Source organism: Astatotilapia calliptera, chromosome 1 (assembly GCF_964374335.1).
Source record: "Astatotilapia calliptera chromosome 1, fAstCal68.1, whole genome shotgun sequence".
NCBI lineage: Eukaryota > Metazoa > Chordata > Actinopteri > Cichliformes > Cichlidae > Astatotilapia > Astatotilapia calliptera.
The window spans coordinates 10793834-10815540 of NC_137422.1; the positions used below are offsets into that span (position 1 = coordinate 10793834).

General features: G+C 40.3%; 1 protein-coding gene across 1 annotated transcript in view; it reads left to right on the forward strand.

Annotated features, from left to right (window-relative positions):
• kcna4 (potassium voltage-gated channel, shaker-related subfamily, member 4) overlaps nucleotides 1-12815 on the forward strand; it is a 53994-nt gene extending 41179 nt beyond the window's left edge. The window contains exon 2 of the mRNA XM_080305813.1: nucleotides 5730-12815. The gene's annotated coding sequence lies outside the window, so the exon portion shown is untranslated. The remainder of the gene's footprint in view (nucleotides 1-5729) is intronic.
• Nucleotides 12816-21707: the final 8892 nt, after the last annotated feature.

A 21707-nucleotide genomic window follows, 5' to 3' on the forward strand; every position in this document is an offset into this window, starting at 1 on the left:
ACTTGGCTACTCACAGCCTACTTCAGGACTTCTACATGACCTTTTTTCTCAGCTCTGTAGGTCACTACTTGTCTTTGATAGTTAAAGGATAACCAACAAGAATTGCTGTGCATCAGTCTGTTGATGTGGATCATTTGATCAGAGTGGCTTTAAAACTGCCCTTTGCGGCTTTGTACAGTTCTGATTCTGATTATTTAATGTTAAAAAAACAAACAAAACAAGTGTAACTAGGAATTTTAAATCTTGGGACTTTGTGAGATGTCTGGAAATATCACCACTCCATTTTTTCCCACTAAAAAGCAGTGCATACACCGTTTGTGGGTCACATCTGGTCTGTTGGTCTTTGTGAAAACATACAAATGCGCCCGTGACATCAGATAACCTGTGAAATCCTTTGCAAAGGACAAAGTGGTGTCTGTTTCCACCTTATAAACAACTCTGTTTCCTGGACAGCTTCCTTTGAAAAAATGAAACAAGTGACTTGCCTGCGAAGTTCCTGCTGCCGCTTTGATGATAATAGTTGCTCGTGACACCTAGACCGGAATATTTAGATGAAAGTTATAACAAAAACACTTTGGTGTCATAGAGAATATTCTCAAGGGAGCCAGAGCTCAAGCTCAATCTGTCATAATCACACATATATAGTTAAAAAGAAATTAAAAGGTGACGGTTGAGTTGACATTTTTGCACCTGTGGCAGATCCAGAGGAATTTTTTACCTTTATGTCAAAAAAAGAGAGAACTCTTTAATATTTAATCCCTGCCTCTTGATTTTTGCTACATTAATAAGACCAACTAGACCCATGATGCATGAGAACAGATTTATTCGCACAGATTTAACTGCCTGTGTAAAAAAAACCCCGAAAACAAGAGTTATGAATGCATTTGTAGCAGGAGGCTGCACGGTTGATGTGCAATCTAGGTAGCAAGTAATGAGAAGGTGTTACGTCTCATTTCCCAACTTGATTCAACAGTAATAGTTCTTGCTGCTGATGTCCTCACCTATTTGCCCTCTTGAGGAATTTATTCCACTCCAAGATAAAGATGATGTTGTTCTGCCCGTGTGAAAAACCTTGCTGCTTTGCACATGCTGGCAGGAAGTCTCAAGCTAAAATAAATGAAACGGCTTCTTGATTCACAGCTGTGCATTAGTTAGTTGTTGCTATCAAAATGTAAGGGCAATAATAGAAGCTTTTCCCCCCCCAGACACTAGTATCTGTAGTCCTTCTCTGGCTGGTAGATCTCTGCAGTCACACCTTTGTCTCTCACGCTCATGTTTTTTTTAAACAACTAGCACTCAGTGCATCGTCTGTGACTGTAGGCGTCAAGACTGCAACCTCTCTCATCATGATAATAAGCGCTCCGTTTTAAGAATAACGAGGTCACGGGACACCGGTCTTGCACGTAAAGGATCGTTGGACAGCAGTAGAGAATCTCACTGCGTGTCGGATATCGTGGTCATAGGTGTCATCATTTTTTTCAGTCAGTTTTATCAATCCAGAATCATTGATACTTGGTATTTTTATACTTGTCCTTTCTGTAAATACCTGAAAGAAATACACCGATTGTCAGCCGTGAGTTACTGTCCCTGATTATACTGTAGTAAGAAGGTGCTGGTCAGCTAAAGCTTAAAAGGCAAAAGGAGAGTGTATTAATTGATTTTTTTAAACAAACAACGTATTTTTTGTTCCAAAACAGTAAAATGACTCTTCAAAAACAGGTGAACTAACTGTTGAGTCATTTGGATTATTAGCTCTATCAGTCCCTCCCCTACAGTTTTATTAATATCCTTTCGAGCTTCAGGGCTGTAAAATTGTCTCCCACATAATGCTGTACCTGAGGGCTCTGTTTCTGGCAGTCTCTACTGGGCGCTCTCTACAAACACCATAATGATTTTAAATCCATTCCCAACAGAAAAGCTGCTGCTGGGCTCTTGCATCGTGAATAGGGATGGCTTCTGGGTACGCAGGTGGATTGTCGGATGTGAGCAGGTTTGCGGTGGTGCTCTTGGCTTAGCCTTGAGCAACAGTGTCTCAATGTGGCACTAAAAATGGTCCTGCCTCCTATTGGCGAGCTCACAGCTGTGAGGCCAGTTACATGACAATATTCTCCCTAGATCTGTTTTAGTTTAGCAAATAAATAAATGGAATCTCTTGTTCTCATTTATAAAGTGTGGGTATTTTTTTTAACCATTATTTCCCACCACTGAGGTATTTAGTGTTTTCCAGGTATCTCCCCTTTAACATCGGTGGTTTATGTGTAATTCACAAACTGCAGACTGTCTCCTGGGCTGATGATTGTATTACTGAGAACTGTGTAGAATCACCCAGTAAAAGAAAGGTAGTATTATAGGGAATGATGAGACGCAATCAGTTCAGTTTCAATAGCATTTTCAAGCTTAAAAGCAAAGTTACACTCATGTTTGAATGATTTGAATGCATCTTTTATACTTAATGCTGGTATGTAAATAAATCTGAATGTAAATGATTGAGAACAGACGTTTCTATGACTGATTTTTTTTATTGTACTTGTGATACTGTTACACTTTGGGTATAATATAGGTGAGTACTGATGTTTGTTATAAATGCATATATTATACAAATTAATGCAAATGTTTGCACAAACAACACCTAATAACATTAATAATAACCACTCTGCACCTGCTGAGAAGTTGCTTTCCTTCATACATGATACGCTCCAAAGTTCCTTGCACAACAAATGGCTCATTCTAATATTGCACCAACCCATTAAGGGTGAAATGAAACTTAATTTATTGCTATGATATGTGCTCATAAAATATTATTTTTTTTAAACTGTCTTCACACAGTATATCATAATAACGCTTATAAACCTCGGCAGATCACAGCATGGGTCGCCTTGCCTAGTGTGGCAGTGCCGTGGACATCTCTGCTGACATATTCAGTGTGTGTTTCAGTGTTGTAGTAAGTTAGTCATGGTTCTCTTCAGCTTTAGGTTGCTCTACTCGTGCACAAACACACACACAGCCGCTTTTATTTCAAGAATTGTGACACAGTGGCTTTTTAGTGCCAGAACGCAATACTGTAAATCGCAGACAGTGAATAATATTAATGACATTCACTGATCTCTTCTGAGTTCCCCTCTCAGGACAGTCTGACGCTCAGTATATTGAGTGCTCATGCTGACATTATTGAATCCTATATTTGCCCTCCTACCGTTACAGGTGCAGTGTACTGGAGCGCAAATATACCACAGGAGCCCCCCCAACAAACAAAACCTGGAATGTAAACAAGCACAGGTTTAGCTCCAAAGTCCTAATAAGGGATTAGATTAGATTAAAAACAGTCAGTATGTTTGTTGTAATTGCCTTGTGCCTGCTGCAGCTATGATTGCATACAGAATGCCTTCAACTCCTGGGAGACTTTGTGGAAATCCTCAAATTATTGAGGTGGAGAATTATACAACAGCTGCTCCGTTTAAAGAGGACGCTTGTCTCTAATAGTGTGCATCTTAATAAGCACAAATAGCTGTGGCACAAAACAGTTCTGTGAAATGTTTCACCCTACAGGGGGTAGCCAAAATAACAAACACTTCATGAGGAAGGAATTAAAATTTGAGTTTAATCAACATTAAAAACAGCTACAGAGGAGCTTTTGGTTTTTTTAATGCGGCGTATGTCCGTCATCACGCCGCTATAGGTTTCTGTCGGGCATGTGATCACAGTTTCTCTTTCGTAATTGGAGTTTACCTGTTTTTGGCATACACCTCTGTTATTTGTCTGATTTTAGACTAATTAAATACAATTTTTTTTCCTGTTTTTTTTTTTTTTACTAAACGTACAATTTTGACAACCAAGCTGCTGCTTTGCGTTTATAACCTGGTATGACACTGACATCAGCTCTACTTTGGAGCAGCTGTTGTTATACTTGAGCAGAAACCAAAGATGACTGTTGATTGATGAAAAAACAGGAGCTGTCGCTGCCCTATCCCTACTGGAAACCCCCACACTAGTGATGCGCGAATGTTTACTGCTGTACATCAAATGGTCCAAGGAAGAAACTGAAGCAACTTACACCAGATTCTGATATTAAAATAAAAATGTTATATTTCATTTTACTTGTTTTTTCTCAATAAGAGATGCTTTCCCTTTATTTCAGAATATCTAATACAGTGCACTACATTGAACTACATGGAGCTGAGTGTAATGGGCAACAACAACAAAATAAAACTAGCATTAGTGGCATAATGTAAAAAAAACTTAGTAAAACACTACATTTTGGGTAATTATTCATTGCAATAAAAAGCATAAAATTAAATTAATGAGATGTAAGTGTTATTAATATTATTTATATATATGTATTATTGAAATTATTATTATTTTAGTGGTTGTGTAACACTCACACTATATGTATTTTTATCAATGAGTATGTCTACATTTTTATTTAAAAAATCAACATATCAGGTGTGGTCTTATTTAAGCTTTCCTGTATAAAATTCTGCATTTAAGAAAAATAATATAACACACACATATGTATATATATATATATATATATATATATACACACACACACACGCACGCACACACACACATATAATATATATATATATATATATATACACACACACACACACAGACAAGAAGAGAAGCGAGAGTAATATAATAAAAGGAAATCAGTTTTATCTGTTGGATGAAGACAGACCTTTTTGTTGAGACAACCAAGAATATCCATCCATCCATCAGGGGTCGGGTCGCGGGGGCATCAGCCTAAGCAGAGAAGCCCAAACCTCTCTCTCCTTACCCTAGCAAGGCGTTCTCAGGCCAGCCGAGAGATATAATCTCTCCGGCGTGTCCTGGATCTTCCCCGGGGCCTCCTCCCGGCGAGACATTTCCATACCTCACCCAGGAGGCACCCAGGAGCAATAACACTATCTACAGCTTTCACAAGTTGCATACTTTTAAAATGCTTAGCCTAAACCTTGACATTTGGACATACACGCAGACATGCACAAGTGTTATGATTGGCCACAGTTTTGCTGATGAAAGGCTTGATTTTTCATCTTCTCAGCGTACATAACCTTTGCCCTGTTTGAGCGAGCCCTGCCTGTTTTGCTAGCAGCAGGAATTGACGAGGTAACGTTTACAGTATGTAACTGAAAGTCAGAGGCGAGTCATGCGCTTGTGTGGATGGGACTTATCTGTGCGTCTCCTTCTCCAGCAGGATGATGTTATCAAAAGTTGTACACCCAAACAACAATGGGTGTGTCTAGTGCTGTGACATTAGGGCTTCCCCGGTTTGATGGGACGGTGCAGCATTAAAAAAACAAAAAACAAAACCACTGGTTATTTCACTCAGTGTAAATAAACTGTATCAGTTCAATAAATCAGAACCCCCTGTCATTGGATGAATATGATACTGGCAGACAGAGTAAACTGTTTTAAGTGCTTAAGCTACTGAAGGATAAATGAACGTAAGCATGTTAAGGGGTGTATAACAAATGGTTTATTTATGTAACTAAACCCCCATGTGGTCTTATACAAAGCTCAGACGTATCCCCTGCCAAAGTGCTTCAGAAGGAGCTGCTGCTTAATGACCCTGATGTTTATCTGTAGTGAGTGCATCTTGCCCAACTTTTGGGTGGGAAAGGAAAATATGCACAATATCAGCTTGGTGTTTGGGCAAATTGCTCCATCTTGAGGGTGCCGTTTCGTCAAGCATGATTATAGATTTCCTGTTTCTCTCTTTGTTGCAGCGCTGCCAGTTACAGGGAGAGGGAGTATCCCTGCACCCCGCCCGCATCTCTGGAAATCACAGAGAACAAGCAAAACGTTGTGACAGGTCATCTTGAGCACAAGCGGACACTGAAAAGCAACAACCGGATGACACTTGGCGTTTGGACAATTGGAGGAGAGAGCTGCTGTATGGTATCAGTAAACAAACCCTCGAAGGCTGAGACTGGAGTTAGCGTGTGAGTGAGTCGCGGCCCAAAATGATTGCCTTAATTACTACACATGTAAAGATGTATGAAGTGAAGATAACTAAGAAGACTTGTTCAAAAATACAGATGTTTTATTTACATGTGAAAAAAGTGTCTTGTAAGGAACAGATGTGAATATTTTAATATGATAGAGATAATGTTTGGTCGTAATGTCGACATGTTTTAGTTGGGTCGGCTTCGTAGGTGTCATAGGTTACTAAATGGTGAGTTTGCTCTGCTTCTGTGCGGCCAGCAGTATGACTTTTTAAAAAAAAAAAAGAAATCTCGTTTCATATTGTCAACCACACAAGGCTGGCCTGAGTTGCTCGCTTATCTGTTGGCAAAAAAAAAATTAAATAACGATCTACGACACATTGTGTCATAACACATGGAAATCCTCGTCCGGAAAGTGTATAGGGTTGGGAGAGAAATACGAGACATATATTGACTGGCTCAATGCAACACACTGAAATACATCAGAAGATTATCCTCTTACATTAAGATCCACTTACACTAAAGCAAAGATGTCAGGCACATAAACACCCATCATAAATATCAGCCACACTCACTTTCTATCACAGCAGACGAAACTCGCCGGGCTCTCACTGCTCGAGAATCATTGACGTAAAGACGAAATACCTTACGTTTCTTTTCTCCGATGCAAATTTAGAGCTGACCAGCTGCTTTGTTGATATGTTTTCACTTTGAATTTACCTGTATGCAAAAGTAACATGGACGTGTGTTCTATATTTTTTTAAACCTAGCCTTGATAATTACATTAACCAAAGGTGAAACCCTGAATTTACTGTATGTTGTGGACTTCTGGAAAATGTTGTGACATAGATGCACACTGAATAGGAAAAAAAATGTAAATACCAGACGTTTCTACTTGTGTGTCCTAAGATGTGTTTCGCAGATAGAGTAATTTGAGACTTTTCACTTTCTTTGACTGTTATGACCATCCACCATAATCCTCTGTGTTCAGTTTGTCCGTTTCACTTTCTTCATATTGTTGCGAATGCTGCTCCAACATTCTTCAGTGTACTTCTTTATTTCATTTGTTCCTTTTTCTTCTTTTGTCTTTTTAACAAAACTCCCATTGAAAATCCACTTACCTATTTATTTGGCATATTGAGACATGAGGTTACTGATGTCATTTGTGCAGCTTTGTGAGAGGGGCGCTGGCATTTGTTACCGCTCTTAGATCTGCAAAGTTGCCTGTGAATACAAGGATTAGAAATGTCCACTGACATGCCAGTAGTAGTAAATCATATCACATACATACATATATAAACATATTTTAATGAAGACATTGTTTTCCTTTAAAAAGCACCCTTTACATACACTATTTGCTTTAATGGCACATGAAAGCTTGTGTCCTTCATCTTATCTTCCAAGTTCTCATGTGTGCTCTTTTTCTGAAAATTCATATCTGTAATTACCTCAATATAGTGACCCTTACGAAAGATGTTTACTGAATGTTAAAAAATTTCCTTGGTGTCAAATTCTTTTCTTCTTCTTTTTTTTTTTTTAAATCACCCTATAGCCACAATATTTTAAAAACAGATGTCAGTGGTTTATTTGGGGTACTCTTTATAGAAAAGATGTGGGGTTTTTTTCGTCAGTTTACTTTATCATTGTGAGGAGGGATACCAGCAGTTTAACCAAGAACACCAGTGCACAGTAGCAGAGGTTAGGGACTGTCACTTTAAAAAGTTGCATAACAACAAATGTGTGAAAGAAAGGAGGGGAAAAAGGTGATCCAAAAGGAGCAATCACACATCCAATTGTAGCTAAGGATGCACACACACACATATGTGATGCAGCATGTGACAGCAAACTGGTTTCATTTATCTACCTTTTATGATGAGATTGTAATTTGAAGATGTCAGACTGTGCGTTGGAGTTATTGCAATATAGTAAGAATGAAAATTAATAGTCAGTTGTAGCACATTTGTTAACTTCTGATCAAATCTGTGCTAGCATCATGCGAAACCATTGATCACTGTAGGCTAACGATGTGAAAGTCACACCCTTGGGCGTTGTGTCTGCGCTGAGCAGGGGGTTTCGCGTCATGGCTAAAACGTTGGCTGGACGAGGTGTTTATTTGCAGTTTATGCATCACAAACTGTTAAACTGTATTTTGGGGGCATAGCTTTAAGAAGCATTTGCAAGCAGTGACGCTACAATAAATATTTGAAATATTCGTGAAGTCCAGTTGTTCTTGATTGCGTCGTTGCTGGGATTCATGGTCCGTATCTTTGACCGGCTTTTTGCATGCTGCATCACATATACTTCCAATGTTAGTGTGTGCCGATTGTTATTGTCGACTCATATTGACAGAAACATGATTTTCTGTGATGTAAATTGGTTATTTTTTGCTGGATAAATGTTCAGCAGTAGTGTCATGAAGGGTGGAAATTCTTTAAAACAATATTCTTCTTGACTTTTGCACAGCAGAGGACTAAATGACAAAAATCATATCAGCACCTCCTATCATCTATCAGCTAAAGTTGTTGTTTTAAACACTGCTGTTAGCCCAGATTTTACAGTTGGCGCATTGTTTCTTTTAGCTACAATTTGCATGTTTCTTTAAAAATCACGTTAACGTAAAACTGGAAAAAAAATGTTGACAAATGTAGAAATTATTAAGGGAAATTAAATGAATGAAATTAAAATGTTTATGAAACAATATAACAAATGATTTGGCTATTTAGCACACAGGCACAAAGCTTTGGAGCTATCACATTTTTCTTTGATAATTAAAACAACAATTCATTATACGCAGAGTTTAAGCTAAAACCGGCTCCTAGGTACTTATCAACTGTACAGACAGTCTGTCTTTCCCCAGCTAGAAGGACGGAAAACTTATTACCCAAAAATGTTGAGCTATTTCTTTCACAGGTAGATTAAATCAAAATTGTGACTGATGTCCAAAAATATATTTTCAGAAGTAATCTCATTACACTGATCTTGTCAGATTATGTGCCTGAAGCACAAGATGTTCCAAACCCGGAGAGGCCCAGGGAGCGTCAGGAGAGGCCAGCACAAGCATTTGAAGCTGAACATTAGCTCACGGGGTGTTCAGATATCTGAGACGCAGCTATCCCAGATACTATCGCACCAACTGCCAGTGATGACCAGAAGCTGTGTGACACTGATATATTTATGAGGGACAAATTAATTAGCTACAGCTTGGTGTTACCACAAAAGCCAAAGAGTAATATTCCCACAGGTTAGTAGACAGAAAAAGAACATGATCAGCCTGCCAATTGATCCCGCAGGCCACCGCATTCAATCAAGCAGAGCAAATAAGCACCAAAGGAGGCTGGAGGAAATCTGGGCACTCTGTAACCCATTTCCTCAATCTATGAATTAAAATAATTTATTTGGTTAGACTTGACAATTGTGTCGAGCTGCACTGATGCACAGCACTGAGTTATATATGCTCTAAACTAAATACTCAGAAGGAAACCAAGAAAAATGTCACATACAAAGACAGAAGATTACCAAGGCGGAATTTCAGCCTTTGAAGCAGAAAATCATGGACGTGTACACTAAACAGAAAGGTCCTCAGATTATCCAGCCTCATCATCCAGGTCCTGTCGTGAGCAAACTTTGCACTGCTAGGCATTCCTAAGGACGCTAAAGTGACCTGCGGTAATAACTGCAGTGATAATTTGTTGTGATTCAGCGCGGCAAATGAGCAGATTTTACAAAGCTGCTGGGGAGGTTACCAACAGTTTGTGTGGGGACATTAGATAACACACAGGACAAGGTGAGAGGAGAACATTTTAATTACAATTGCCTTGGAGCTAGAAAACTCACCAACGCTACATGTAAAACATTTCTGAATGCCAGAGAGAGTAGCTCACACAACTGCTGACCAGAGTCGCTCAGATCAGTTTTGAACTCAACACATCAAAGAAAAGAACTAGACTCAAACAAAAGAAAACAATTGTTGGGACTGAGTTTTAGATTAATAACACCTCTTACGTAAGCGCCCACATTGTGAGAAAGTGCTTTTCTGTCGAAGCTCACGTATTTCTGAGGCCTAAACACCTGCGAGACTCTTCCGTCTCTGTGCAACCGAGCAAGATTAAGTTTTAAGATGAATGCCTCCTTTAGTCAATAACAAAGGATTTACTCACTGAAAGAAATCACCGATTGGTTTCTAAAGCCAAGACAAACAAAACGGTTCAGATTTAGCTGAGAAAAAAGTTTCTTATGGTTTTTCAGCGTTGATCCAAAACCATTGAAATTACATCCTCATGTTCAGCCAGCCTTTGAATTTATTCCAGGTTTCAGTTTCAGTCTACATTTGGGCTCCACAATGACAGAGCATTTCACAGAGCATCACAGTTATTAAAAACCAACCCGAAAACCAAGACCCTGCTCAGTGAAACAAAAATGTCAGTTTTGCCTTTAAGACTGAATTTACTCTTCATACACTGAATTTGATTCAAATTTAAAACCCTCTTTTTGTCTCCAGATATCTTGAAAGGACAAACCGACTGAGCCTGATATCTTCACATTGCACCCGGAAAGCACTGCAGATGCTTCCATGTGGCTCGGTTTGGATATTACATCCCGCCGACACATACTGTACATAAATAAAAGCGCTGCATTATTATGAGGATAAAAGCCCGAGTGTTTATTGTAATATCCACAGCATTAGATAACAGCAGAAACTCGTTTTATGTCTTAATCTCCTTATAAACAAGGTGCCCTGTGAGGAGCGCTGCAGAACTGTTGAGCGGTGACGCAGTTTGCTTTTGCTGTGAAGTGTTTTCGTGCTGCAAATTCAATGAACGCAGTGTTTACCTGTCCGCATCCATATATTTAGAAACCGGTCTGAGATATGAGACAAATAAAACAAAAGAAGCTTTGCATAATTTGTTTGTGTCTGTTGGAAATACAGCTAATGTAAGCACAAAGGTCAGATTACTGGGTTTACAGCGAGGATGACCACATGACCACGAGTATTACGTTGGAATTGGAAGCACTTTTAGTAGTTAATACAGAAGCAACTATAACTGGTCATACATGTAACTCTACCACAAACCAGTGATATCCTTGCTGCGTTTCTCTAGACAGAGATTACAGGGCTCAACCATCTTTCATCAAAGTACGAGACATATGACTTTTTTTTATTAAGTGTGGACTTATCTCTTCGGTTGTTGATGGAAAACAGGTTCTAGCTTATCCAAATTCAGGCCATGATGCTTTTATCATATCCCAAAATGTCAGACTGAGAATCTGAGTTCTTCTGGATTCTGAGGGAAATTGCACCAGTTAACAAATGACGAATGACTAAATAGTTGCAGCCCTAATGGAAAACAAGACAATTTTTTTGGAACATTGTGTAATTCCACCCCTCGCTCTGTGATAAATGCTCTGTGTGTCATGTCTCAGTAAAACGCATTCGAACGCGTGAAATTAGACAAAACACAAGCAAACAAACTAAACGTTTCCACCAATTCCGCAACACGTTTGCAACATTTAGACAAAACCAAAAATGGGAAAATTGCCGTCATCGACAGGTCCGGCAGTAAATGTGCTGCAAATGCAGAAAACGCACTCTGATGCAAAGCGCCCGCTTCTTTATTCGGCCGTTGTCTATATTCCCAGCACGTTCTGTCCAGTTGCACGTGCGCACTGAATGTGGTGAAGATGATTGCTTCGTTTAATTGTGTTTCGTCTATTTGCATGTTTTGGTTAATTACGGAGCGTTAGCTTCTCTGGGCCTGCCGTAATCCTCGCATCCAAAGTATGATTTAAAAGCCCGCAGATGGTCATAAAGATGAAACGTGCTGTTTTTCGGGACGCGCCCAGCACAGAAAGATAATTAGTATGTGTCCTTTTACCTACAGTATGCAGACCAATTACTGTAGCCAATAATTTTGTCATGAACAGACTGCATGTGGGGCACTGCACAATTCCCCCCCAAAGCAAACCTTCACATTTACAGGCCAAGAAACAGTGAGCATGTGGGAGTATCGCTTTCAAGCAAACGGGCATTCTTTATGCACAACATTTCTAATTTAGCACTTTGCAATTAGGTCAGAAACTCTTAACCTGTGAAACCGACGTGACAGTTGTTTCTGATCATTACTCCAGGAGAGAATTTGACAGGACAGAGACGGGGTTCAAAACCAGGATAATCAGGCGTCTATGCAAGCTGGTGCAGATTGGTCAGCTACAAGTAACGGCGGTCACAATCCAGCATATCTACTATTAGTCTCGATGATTCTCACGATCGCCTCACTCGCAGTGGAAACGCCGTCTACGTGCAGCCACGAGAGGTGTTTCTACATGCTTGCTGCTCTGCTGCTGCAGTGTGATGATGACAATGATGGCGATTCTGTTTTTTGTTTAGGGGGTTGAGTTTACAAAGGAGGGATAATCATCATTGATCAGTGCAGAGAAACTGGCAGTAGTTATTCATGAATATGTAAAATATTTCTACAGTTCAGGTGTTGAGAAATATCCATGTGAGTTTTGGCCAGCCTTGCTTTTATTCTGCATGATGCTTTGTTTTGAGAAATATGCATCCTAATCCAAGGTATGTTTGTATTCCTTTCCTGAGGGTGCGCCTCTCTTTCTCCTTCACTCTCTCTCTCTGTATCTTTGGAGCTTGTCACTTTCTGACCTTAATTGTCCTGTTTTGTTTTCTTCTTTGTTTTATTTATGATTTTTTTTTTTTTGATTAGTTTTTTTGGGGGTAAGCCTTCCAAATTCTGGATTTTCTACATTCATAACATTTTGTAGACAGCAATATGAGATGTGATTGAAATGGAATATGTGCAATGTTGATTAAAGAAAAATATAATATATTCAATAAAAATCCAGAAAACAGAAGTATGCTGCTCATCATTTTGCTGTCATAGACAAACCTCATCTGAAGGCGGGTCTACAGTAATCTTAGAAATCCTGCATGTTTGCTTGCAGGCTGACGCGTTTTCTTGCCTCTATAAATACTCAGTATGAATAGCTACTCTAGTCTAATCTTTAATCTTCATTACTTACAAATATAACAAGGCGTATTTCAGTCTTCTATCCTATACATTTTGGTGCACCCATAGAGCAGATGTACAAGCCTGTAACTGATGGCATGGATGGTGATGGACTTGATCTTCCTCAAAAGTACTTTAACCAGGACAGTGTGAAGAGAGTCAGATTGGGGCCTTGTGAGTGTTTGCCCTTTCTCACACAGCAGGAGATGGTCTGTGAGTGCAAGTAATACTTTTTCTTTCTTTTTCTTTTGATTCAGCTTGGATGCAGGAGGCAGCACCTAATGCCCAGACAATTACCCGCTCTATGGGCTCAATCAGACATTATAGGACTTTGTACCAGGGAGCTGGCAGGTTAAGGACCATTTAATGTCCGTTCCAACTGACTCAGGCATTTGCGTCCTCGCAAGCAGCTGAGTGAATTTGAGGACTGCGGTGGATGTGCGATACAGCTACAGTTTTCTTATGCTGTGTGATTATGGAGAGAAATATGCCTCAAAAGCAAATGCGTACGATATAATCCAGAAGTGCTAAGATTTGCACAAAACTGGGCCATCTGGGCGTCAGTGCACAGGTGACAGAACAGCATAATTGTGTATCACTGTCGATCCTCTGGAGGGAATATATGCTAACTAATCTCTGTATATTTTGGGAAAAGAAGTATAATATTATAACAATATTACCATTCTCTGATAATAGCAGGCTAATGTTAATGTTAAGCCTAATGACAAATGGGTGTAATAACAGTTTATTTAACCTATATATTAACCTTCAGGCTACAGTTTAATGCTTTTAATTATTAAATCTGTATTTCCTAGTGGAGGGGTGTTGAGCTGTTCTATCTATTATATGACGAAATGCCTGCTTTTAAAGCCCAGGTGTTCCACTTTTACAGGTGAACGCAGCTCACATTTGTGGATCTGGAAGCTGGCAGCATGAAATTTGTCTTAAAACTCCACGTGGGCATGCAATGGGATCTGTGCGTATCAGGTAATCGGTACACATGCATTTAAGACTTTGTACGTGAGCAACAGGGATGGTGTGGGTACTTTTTCGAGCTTTGTAGATGTCATTGTCTTCCCATATGTGATTCTAAGTGAGCCAGATGGACTGAAGTGAAGTGGGCTCATTTTTTTGTGGTTAGGTAGCATTTCTTCAGCACCGCAGCAAAAAGCAGCGAGATTACAACACTGCAAGACATGAATATTAAACACTTAGAAACAGAAACCATTTACGTCAAACTTTAAACTATCCTGTCATTATGGGGGTTCTTTTGTTGTTGTTTTTTTAACTACACATTGTCATGCAATCGCCTACTTTGGCTAATCTGCTAACATCAGCACATCTCCCTCCCTGCCTGTTTTCTCACAGTGTTTTGTTTGCTGTTGGCTGAACTGCTGGGACATCACTCGTGCGGCTCAGTCAGAATCAGCTCTGTCAGCAGGGGCCGGGTATCACAGTGACAGAACATTTTCACCCACAGTGGCCGTTTACGGTGGTTGCTTTTGAAACTGGATGCCCGAGCCATTCGTGTTCAACGCTGCTTAAATATTTCAAATGGCTCCGTTGTGGTGCAATTACTAGACTCTTGGACAAACACCAGTTCATCCATCAAGCTGCTGATGGACGTGCTGCGGGCGGGTACGTGCTCGGCCTCCTCGCAGTGGTTGCGCTGGGATGGAAACTATTCGTTTCCAGTGCCTGTCAGGGGAAAATTTAACAAATGCTTGACATTATTTTGAATTTTTTTAATGCCCTACAAATGTTTGAGGAGCTAAGAGAGTTTGTCATTTGTTGTGGATGACAGCGACCCTGAAAGGTGGATGTATGACTGTGGGTTCAGCTCAAAGAGAGGAAAATTAGACCAGTGTCGAGGATATATATAGTAGCTCACCCTTTACAGCTGTTCCCGAAAAAACGAGACAAGGTCTACAGGAGGGTGCCTGCACACACACACACACACACACACACACACACACACACACACACACACACACACACACACACACACAATGCAACTAACAAACATCCAGACCAACTCGTTCAGATGGCTGCCTCCTTGCTGTGAGTGAACCTGAAGAAGCGGTGATGCAGAATGTTTTATCCACTGTGTTTGCTCACTTTTTCTTTCTTGAACAAAGAGCTTGCAAAGGAAGCTCACTGCTGCACAGTTATACAGTTGGTTCCATTCATTTTATTTGCGTAGCACTCATAGCACAATAGAAGTTATCTCAAGGTGTAAGGTAAAGACAGAAAACAATCAATCCACTTTGTGCAAGTACTTGGCAGCAGTCGGGAGAAAAGGAAAAAAAAAACTCCCTTGAACTGGGAGAAAACCTCCAGCAGAACGAGGCTCAGTGAGGGGCAGCCATCTGCCACAGCCAGCTGAGGAATGAGGGGGGAAAGAGATGAGAGAAAAGAAGAGCAAAGAGAGCCCACAAACAGGACGAAGTACAAACTGTGGGGGAGAGAAGACTCAAAGTTACGACTGTATGTCGTAACTTTGAGTCATTTATAGCAGCATATAAATGCACGGGAGGTGAAACCCATGAGAGCGGAGGAGAAATACTCTGTGCATCATGGGAGATACCCCTACCTCCACCTGCCCGAGCAGGATAAATAAAGGGATGGTTCAGGGTCACCAGCTTCAGTGGTAACTTTAAGCTCGATAGGAAAATCAATGCTTAAAGCCTCATTTTGAACTCAATGAGGGTGTCTATCACCAGAGTCAAAACTGGGAGCTGGATCCACATGAAAAAGGCTCCCATTCTACCTTCTAAAACTTTGGCAACAACAAGTTAGCTTTTGGATAATGTGGTGCTGTGAGGTCTTTAAGGTATGCCTAAGTTTATAAAGAGTAACAAACAGGACTTTGAATTCAGTCCTAGATGTAGCATGATAGATCCCAGATGAGGCTATCACAGTCACATTTATATAAAAGGTGTATCCAAAAGAATTACCCGATTTAAAAAGGCAATTTTTAAAGCAATGTGCACAGAAGCTTGTAGTAAATTCTAAAATACATTGCATGTCCTTATATATATATATATATATATATATATATATATATATATATATATATATATACAGTATCTATCTATATATCTATATATATATATCTATATCTATATATATATCTATATGTATCTATATCTATATATATATATCTATATCTATATATATATATATATATATATTTATATATATATATATATATATATATATATATATATATATATATATATATATATATATATATATACTGACAGTCCAGTTCAAAACTTAATAGGAACATTTTTTCATACAGCCTTATCATCTCATCTAATCGACTGCGAGAAAGGAAAAAAACATATTTATCAACGTGTCAGAGCACTCCTTACGTTGTGGTACATCTTATCTCCTATATATATATATATAGCACTCGGAGCACTAGGTGCGGTGACTCCCAAGCTAGGCGAGTGGCTCCAGCAGATCCCGGGAATAACATCGGAGATCTCTGTCCAGAAGAGCGCAGTCCTGGGAACAGCTAAGATACTGCGCAGGACCCTCAAGCTCCCAGGCCTCTGGTAGAGGACCCGAGCTTGAAGGATAAACCCCCCGCAGGGGCATGCTGGGTGGTTTATATATATATATATATATATATATATATATATATATATATATTAGGGGTGCAACGATACACAAAATTCACGGTTCGGTTCGGTTCGATACTTTGGTGTCACGGTTCGATATTTTTTCGATACAAAAAAATGTTCATGCATTTTTAATTTGTCATTTATTAAAATTATAAATATATATTTTAACTCAAAAGTACAGTTTTTAAATTTAACCCTAACCCTTGTGCGTGTTTTTTATTTTGACAGCGAATGCGCACCTGCGGACCACTTATGTGCAGCCCTGGTTATTTAGCTCGTCATATTGCAGCCACAGAAATTCTTTTGTCCATGAAACCATAAAGCTGCACTTTCTTTTTGCCTTATAGTCTGATTTGTCATAACTTCTCCGTTTTGTGGTAAGCTTTTCTTTGGCTGTCACTTCTTCACCCTGACCTGTCTTATTTGGCTCAGCAGAACTGAAATGCTTTTACACGCTCACTCACATAAGCTCAGCGATTCTCTGCGCGATCAACCTCTCACATGTTTAAGCTTGCTGCGGGAGATTTCACTTATCATGTTTGCATAGTAAGCTAACGATTAATAAGACGATGTCAGAGGAATTGGTGCACAAATTATCATCACTCACAGATCAGTGCTGTCGCTCTCTATACACAGTTCACACGATTGCAAAGTGAAAGCAAAAAAACAAGCGCAAATTCAAACGCGATTTCAATATGTCACATATTGACAGTGGCTCACCGATGCCAATGACATAATTACCCAGCTACATTTCTGAAAGAATGCAAAAGCATTGACATATATTTTTCCTACAATAGCCCGACGGGCAGGGCAGAGATAGATTTTGGTAGCCCGACTGAAAAAAATCGCTAGCTCCGGGACGTCGGGCTAGCGATATTGCAAGCCCTGTATCTGATTGAGGAATCACTCATCTTTGGAAAAGAGAGTTTATTACAGAGAAATGGCTCTTTCCAAAATAAAAGCTATACTATCCGCTTCTTCTGGGCTATATTCTCAGCAGCATAAGGAGAATCATGTGCTAACAGCTGTCTAAATGACTCGGCTAAAGTTAGTAGCATGCTTGCTTTTTTTTGTCTGCTTCCACTTGTCTTTGCACTAGGATGATGTCGGCGTAAATGTGCAGTCATATTCGTTGTGTTCCCACTAGTGCTTTCAGGTTGATCTCGTTGAAATGACCTTAACGCCACAACATGGCAAATCTCCGTTAACGAGCTACCGCAGATCGCCCCGTGCATGGGGCTAGACGGCCAACACGTTAACGAGCTAACTGCGCTAACACACTAGTTCCCACCAATGTAATTGAGCATTGCATGGCACATCCAACATACTGTTTTACTTTAGTCCATGACTCGCTTACCTTCAGGGCCATACGTCACATGAAAACCAAAATAATTCCAAACGCCAGATCTGAATGAGGGTGGGGGAGGTGCCCTGCGCTCTTCCTTCTGACTATGCTGTCTGTGTTGAGCGCTCAGTGGATCTGCGCTGGACAGTGCAGCCTAGGCGGAGTAGTCGAACACAGATTCACTGAGCGCTCAACACAGACAGCATCGTCAGAAGCAAAATTGATAAAATAAATTACAAATGTTGTATTGTTCGATACATATGCGTACCGAACCGAAAGCACTGTATCGAACGGTTCAATATCGATACGAATATCGTTGCACCCCTAATATATATATATATATATATATATATATATATATATATATATATTAGTGCTGTCAAAATTATCGCGTTAATTGTTAAGATCAACGCGAAATGTTTAATGCATTAAGAAAATTTAACGCTGATTTTGTTTTTTTATTAATTTCCTGTAATCTAAGACCTTTAAATTCATGAGCACCTCTGGAGGAGGGGGCAACAGTGTGCTATGCTGGCATTTGGCCTGACAGAAATGATTAGAAGAAGAAGAAGAAGTGACACCATGCTACTATCTAGCTAACACTAGCTAACACACGCAAGCATGGACGAGGGCGGACTTTTGGGTGGAAAGTTTCTCTTTAAAAAGTTGCCTGATGGCTTGTTGGACAAAACGAGAGTAAGATGCACAATTTGCAACGCTGAATTCAAGTACCACAGAAGCAGTTCATCACTGGCGTATCACCTGAGAGCAAAACACCCAACTGAATCCACCTCTACGGGACCTCACCAGTCTACGCTTCAGGATCTAGATATATAGATATATAGATATATAGATATAGATATCTATATATCTATATCTATATATCTATATATCTATATATCTATATATCTATATCTATATATATCTATATATCTATATCTATATATATATATAGATATCTATATCTATATATATAGATAGATATCTATATCTATATATATAGATAGATATCTATATCTATATATATATATATATATATATGTATACCACACACACACACATCAGTATATTTGTGTTACACAGCAGAAGCCTCCTGAACACAACTTGCAGAGTCAGAGTGGTGGCACAGCACTGTTTGGGCTTCACGCTCGACACGTCTCTCTTCCAGGAGAACCCATCTCTCAGAGCCGTAAGACGACACCTGACAGGGAACAATATATCAGCACATGGCAGAAGGTTGCTCTCATATGATCATGCCAGCGAATTTGGCGTTCACAATTTCCCCTCAGCACAGAAACCCAATACCACCTGCCTGCCTCATGCTTGTGGCCCCTGAAACCCAATCACCCAAATGGTACCTGCTTGCTCCTTTACAAACGCCGCTGCCGTCACCGTAGCTGAGGACGGAAAAGTTGTCAGCAACAATTGTTCTTGCTGCTATGGACAAACTGTTCTTTTACATCCAGAAAATGCCAGTCGGCCTTCTGCCAGACAAATACAGCGTGACTCAGGCCAGTGACCTCCCCAGGGGAACATTTACCAGCTTCTGCACTTAGATCCAGTGGCATTGACCTTGCACTTACTCCCCTGGCATAGTCCTTTCACTCTCAATTTATTAAATTTGGCATTCAATGACAATGTTCAATGTTGTCAGGGATAAATGTTGCATTTTACAGCGTTTCTGTATTTAGTTGTGCGTGACAGAGGTACATTTTTTGAGGCAAATAGTCTAAGAACAAGAAATAGATACAGAAAGATCTAGACAGATGTATGTGTCCGTGAGCCTATAGATCAATATAAAGTCCACAAATGCAGACATCCTGACTAACTACGGTGTAACCAATTTTCAGGGAGTTTGGGAGGAAAAACAGAGGTGGAAGACAGGCGAGCGGTGCAACCCCACTCAACCAACACACATCAAACCATCAGCGATTTCCATTGGATTTATCTCACAGCCCAACAGCTGCTTTGAAGTCGAGATGCTTAAGCAGCTTGTTAGGTTTCACGTCATTCGGCATACAAAGTGAGAGGAAAACACAGTTCAGGTTGTCAGGAGCAGTGTGGTTAATCTGCTTTACGTGTAAAGTCAATCCAAACGTGTTTCACAGCTCAAGGCGCTAAAATAAAGGGGACACTGTCTGGTTTCTCTTTATCCAGCATTTTAAAATGTAAAAGTTTATGAAAGTCAAAGGTCAAAGGCCCAGTGCTGCTCTGGGATCTGTGCTCAGTAGGACTGTCCTCTCACAGCATGTTAGAGTATCCTCTCTGCTGTCTCCAAGCCCGAGGAGAGTCTATTTCTATGTGGAGACAACAACAACAAAATGTTTTCTCTACTCATGTGGTGGAAGAGGTCAAAACAGGTGACTGGGACTGTATTTTTCACTGGAGGCCAGGCGGATCTCCTGAGTGGGCCTGACCCGGTCGCACAGCCGGGTCGACACTAAGCGCCTCGTCGCTTCACCGTGTTTGTTAGCTCAATTCATTCTGCTTCAGGTTGCACAGGCTCCGCTGTAGTTTGCGCCCAAAACGATCGTGCCTGAAAAGCGAGAAGAAACGAGGCAGTGATGTCGCTGACATCTGAATTAGTCACGTGACCGGTCTCGCTCCGCTCGTCTGCAGGAGATCAATTGAAGTGTATTCCCCAAACTCTGGAGATGCTGGGAGCAGAGAAGTGGGTAGCAACTCCGGGGGAGAGAGAGGAAGAGAGGGGAGGATGGTTGCAGTGTTGAAAAGCACTCGGGTTAAATGTGTGTGTGAGAGAAGAGAAATTTCTGTTTGTTGTCATGGTAACAGGCAGTGTGGTCTGTAGCGAAAACATATCCCTAGCATAGAGGCTTGATCAGGATCCAGCGGCTCCTCGCTAAACAGCTCCCCTCCACCATTTTGAACGTGGGAACGCTGATCGTGTTGCAAATGCTTAATGATCCGTGATGCTCTGAATCATATGAAATGCACAGATCAGCCGAGCCGAAGGGAAACGGGGACAGTTTCATATGTGAAACTCAGCTGTAGTACTATCAGCGTCGATGCAGGCTTCATAAACGGGAGGTGAGTCACTGAATTGTTGAGGGGAGCGTGAGGAAGGCGTTTCCTTTTGTGCTGTGTGGGATTTCAATGCAACCATGCACGAAGGTGAGAGGACAAAAAATGTCAACAACAGTAACATTTACTGAAGGGTTGGTATTGAACTGTGACAAATCCCAAGTGCCTTGAAGAGTTAAGTATGATTATGGTGTTTGGTGGTAACATTTATAAATATTTGTACAAAAATGCCATCACTGGCACTGTAACCTAAAAATATAACATTAAAACTACATACTTTGATTTCAACTCTAGAAATCTTTCTTAGGCCATTCAACAACTGACAGTGAATTTTAAAATATTCTTTAGGACTTTGGCAGTTCTAAGGACTGGCTGCTTGAGACCTGTTGGATCTGGATTCCTTAGAATTCAGACTTCCCCATGATGGATGGCAAACCTCTCCAGGGTGTATCCCACATTGCACCCTGTGACAGCTGCGACAGGCTCCAGCACCCCTGTGAATTCATTGAGCGTCTAAGAAAATGGATTATTATGGAGTATTAAAAATTTGTTAGTGTGTCAAAGCTGTAGACTATGTGCATAAAGGTATTGGGTGTTTTCAGTCTCATTACAACAGGTATATAAAATCCAGCATCCCAGCCATGCAGGCTGCCTTTACAACCTTCTGTGAAAGAATGGGTCAGTCTAAAGAGCTCACTGAATTTGAGCATGGTGCTGT